Here is a 5,067-nt window from a genome sequence, read left to right as displayed (position 1 = left end):
GTAACATGGATATGAAACTAAGCACGCGGTCAGACTCGCCAGCCATGCGCATACGGTCAAACGTTTACGCTCCACTTTTCAAATTTAATAATCAATTTAAATTTACTGAACTGTTCGTCTCAATATGTGCTCCGGGAAGTATAGGCAGGAAGTGTGTTTTACGATGGTTGAGATAGCTATCAACCCTTAACCAAGTTGTTATAGTCGTTATAAACTAGTTATTATTTAATTATTATAGTTAGTCTAATTGGTTGAATTTGAATTTTGTGGGTTTAATAATGGGTTTAATATCAGTAGTACTTGTGTTTTTCTTATAGGAGGTTGTTAAATTCATTATATAATACTCAAATTGAACTGTTTAAATGGTAATAAAACTAGGAAAGGAGCTCATAAACAAACGTTTTAACATGGTGGGACTGGTATGGGTTCTGTGGGTGTAAAGTTTAGGAATAAAATCTGTAATGGCTTCACTAAATAATGTGCCTCGTATTTGAATAGTTTTGAATAATGTGATAATGTTCGTATTATAAATCTGTCCTGTGATTCATAAGGGAATTACTCAGGAATGGGGCTCTGGTTGCAAAAATAAGCCCTGCTATTCAAAGTGTGCAGTTATAGCACCAGGTCAAAAGGTGGCAGTCTTATACAATAAAACTATGGCTATAATCTAAAACAATATACTATTGTATTTATATTAAAGTGTACTGTTTTGGTATATGGAATATGATATACATTGTATGGCCAAAGGTTTGTGGACACTTGACCATAACATGTGCTTGTTGAACATCCCATTCCAGTTTTTGTCCCTCTTTGCTCTTAAAATGAGCTCCATTATACTGGAAAGACTTTCCGCTAGATTTTGGAGCGTGGCTGTGGGGATTTGTGCTGATTCAGTCACAAGAGCATTAATGAGGTCAGGCACTGATGTTGGACGAGGAGGCCTGGGGTGCAGTCGGTGTTCCAGTTCATCCCGAAGGTGTTCAGTAGGTTGCGGTCAGGGCTCTGTGCAGGACACTCGCGTTCTTCCACTCCAACCTTGTCAAACCAGGGACCTTGTTTTGTGTACAGGTGCATTGTCATGCTGGAAGTTTGGGTCTCTTAGTTCCAGTGTAGGGAAATTATAATGCTACAGCATACAAAAACATCCCATATAAACGTGCGCTTCCAAATTTGTGGCAAATGATTGGGGAAGGTCTAAGTACGGGTGTGATGGTCAGGTGCACACAAACTTTTGGTTCTATAGTGTATATAGTATGTGTTTATATACCTTAAAATTTGTTATTACTCATAAATACTTCATTCATTGTTGTTATTCACATCTGCTCAGGTCTCACTTCCTGTCCATGGCCCATTAATCTTTTTCTTCTTTTTTTTCTTATATATACATGACAACCATGCTGAATATTCTGGATGGTAGTAACGACTACCGTGTTTCAAGATGTGTGTGTGTTTTTACACTTAATCTGTGGTGGTATCTGTTTTCACATCACAGCCTCTCTTCCGCTCATAGAGAAAAACATTCATTCATCTTCAGTGGCCGCTTTATCCTAGTCAGGATCGCCAAGGCTGGATCCGAATCCAAGGCCAAGCCCAAAGCCCTTGAAATACATGTTATAATTTCTTCACTATTATCTTCGATCATAAAATGACATTATTTTCTCATTTTTCGCCCACTGTCTGTCATGATTGACATGAGTGTGATGTAAAAGTTGCTTTTAAACTCCTTTCATATGGACTCTGGAGGCTTGATTAAGTCGAAGATGGCGGTAATTTTTTCCCCTTCTCTCTCATATGATGGTTCATTAGAAAGTCTGTCTGGGGATTGTGAGATTGATAGGAAGAGCCTCAGTGCCTCACACACTCATCACTAGCTATGCCAGCAGCTCATTCCCTCCCGGCCTTGTTTACAGTCTGTCACTAAAAGCTCAGCATAGACACAAGAATGATGAAAACGAGGCCCTAATCACCCAAACACACACTAATAAGTGTAACAAGAGTTGACTGATTTCCCCCGGGATTGATTAGTGCTGCATCACTGAGTACTGTATGTATTCAGTCAGTTAAAAAGACCTGCAGTTATAGTCATAGTTATAATGTAAATAATGTGTTTGTAGGTTTACCTCATATATATTTGTCATTCTTGCACTTCACTGGTAGACCTCCTTTATCGTGGTGTGTCATGGCTGTGGTATGTACCTGCTAATTTAAACGCTATTGAAACCAGAGCTTAAAATGAACTTTGTGGCTGGTTGATTTCTAAATTAAATACAAATAAATAAAATGATTTTTTTTTTCATGATTAATATATTCTGTGTTAATCACTGCAACAATTTGTGTGTTTCCCATCCTTCTGAACTGAATGTGCTAAAATCATGACACAGATGACGGTCATGCTTATTGGACATTTTTGGAAGGAGTCTCCAGTGTCAGTGCTTCAAGAGTCAGCAGTAAAACTGTTCCTTTAAGCTTTCAAGTTTTCAGATGTGAGAAAAATCTTCTGTACAGGGGAAGTTTGTGGTTTCTTGGGGAAATGACAAGCTACGTTTTTAACTTCAAGAGGGAGAGAGAGAGAGAAAAAGACAGGCTGGTGAGTGAGAAAGAGGGGGGGTTAGAGGGGACGGAAGGATGGTGGTAGATGAGAGAGTGGGAAGAGAGAGAGAAAGGCAAAAATAAGGGGGGAACGAAGGAGAGAGAGTAAGAGGGAGATAGAAGGAGCGAGAAAGAGGGAGATGAGAGAGCAGGAGAAAGAGAAAGACAACGTGTGAACAGAAAGTGTGATAAAGGAAAGAGAGGGAGAGAGAAGGAGAGAGAGTAAGAGGGAGAAAGAGAAAGAAACCAATAGAAATATAAGAGGGAGGGAAGAGAGAGGAAGATGAGAGAGAGATGGGGGGAAGAAAGACAGAAAGAGAGAGATGAGAGTGAAAGACAGAATGGAAGAGAGGGACGAGAGAGAGGGAGGAGGGGGGAAGTTAGAGGGGAGGGAAGGATGGTGGAAGATGAGAGAGTGAGAAGAGAGAGAAAGGCAAAGATGAGAGAGAGACAGACAGACAGAGCAAAAGTAAGAGGGAGAGAGTAAGAGGGAGAAAGAAGGAGAAAGAGTAAGAGGGAGAAAAAAGGGGAGAGAGTAAGAGGGAGAAAGAGAAAGAAACTAAGAGAAAAAATGAGAGTGGGGAAAGAGAAAGAGAGAGATGAAAAAGGAAGAATGAAAGGTGGAGAAAGAGAGGGGAGAGAGAGGGAGGGAGGCGAGAGAGAGGCAGAGAAAGAAAGAGAGGAAGATGGGGAGAGAAAGACAGAAAGAGAGAGATAAGCGTGAAGGACAGAAAGGAAGAGAGGGACGACAGAGAGAGAGAGAAATGTGGAGAAAGGTAGAGAGAGGGAAAGAAAGAAAAGGGGGATTTTTTTGTTAATATGAAATAATCTGTGCTGTATTGGTGGATATTATAAATAATAGTCTTTAATCAAAAACATTACAAACATCAACAGGATTGTGTTGCAGCTTAATATCTTCAATGGAAAACTTTAAGGAATACAATTACATCATCTTTTTCTCTCTCTCTTTTCACTCTGAATCAAACAAATGCTCTGAAGGAGAAACAATCCTGAATGCTTGACTGGAAGGATGGAACTGAACCCATCTCCTCCCGTCACTTCTTATATGAATAAGTGCTGCTGTTCCTGACTAACGCATTTTGTTCAGTGCTATTTTTTTTTTTTTAACATATTTGAGTCAGAAAACAAGTCTTCATTCTATGTACACTCTGCTAGAAGTAACAACCCAATTAGCAGCAGCCACATAAACGAATGAATAATTGATGACATAATTTATAATTGCTTTGTTCCTTATAACCGTGGTATCTCTCATGAGGTTACTTCAAGCCTGCAGTGGAAGTCTTTAGGACAACAATGTAGGAGTAGAAGCCAATAGCCAATAAAGTTGAGTAATGTGTGTGTCTGCTGGTCAAGTCTGAGCTATAGAGCAGTTAAGCAAGCATGACACTGTTACAGCCATGTCTAAATGACGCTTAAAACAGGATTACAAACCGGGAGCATTCGTGGTAGCTGAAGGTTTAAAACTAGAAATGGTCAAGCTCCTGTAATAAGTGCGGTCTTAATCCAGGCATACATTGTACAGTATCAGGACTCTTGGTCTTTGGTGACAAATTACACTGCACTAGAGGAGGAAAGCAATCCCACTATCTCTATCTGTATCGTAAACACTGGAAAACACTAGAAAAAATCCCAGAGGTATAAACATCAGCACTGTCAGCATGGCTCTGACAGTTCCTCAACATCAGCTACATCATTCCAGTTCATAATCGATCTCAGCTAGTGATGTCCGAAAAGACTTTTTTAATTTATATTTTTTGAAATTATTATTTTTGTCCGCACCCCCTTCTAGTTGGTTGTGTTTCTCAAAATATAAAACAACCTAGCAGCTGGAATTAAAACAGCAATCCGGAACAGGCGGTTACTAAGGATGCAGAAATGAATAGTGCAGCACTGCATGTTCATGTTAATAAACATGGTCTTTGTTTGTCCTGCGAGCTTCGTATCTGACCGCTTGCTCATGCCTACATGAAAGCTAAAACCTCCTGCTCACATGACGTTTTTGATCCCGGTCACGACACACACCTCTACTCGTAACCAGATGTGCTGTGAACATTTCTGGCAAGGTTTATTAACAAAGAAAAAACCAATAGTGGACCTCCTATTCATATCTGCATTTGTATGGAAAATATTATGTAGATTTGTCATGCAATTGCGAGTTCCTCTCCTGCACCTGCAAGTTTATTTCACGCAATTGGGTTTTTTTTCAACCCTGCAATTGTTAGTTAATATCTCACAGTTAGAAAGTCTTGCATTTGTGAGTTAGTGCAACTTCAAGCTTCTGCTTAATAAGTTATCTCCTACCTCGATCCAAGCCACACCAACGCCGCAGGAATGCTATCTCGTTCAACCTAAAACATTATGAAATGTAAATCTATCGAAACATATTTCTTAAATGTTTGTTTGTTTTTTTAGCCCTTCTGTCACTTTATGTAGGAAAATGGCTCTGAGAAAAATGCA

Source organism: Ictalurus furcatus, chromosome 28, assembly GCF_023375685.1.
Source record: "Ictalurus furcatus strain D&B chromosome 28, Billie_1.0, whole genome shotgun sequence".
NCBI lineage: Eukaryota > Metazoa > Chordata > Actinopteri > Siluriformes > Ictaluridae > Ictalurus > Ictalurus furcatus.
Note: the sequence above shows the minus strand (reverse complement) of the source record.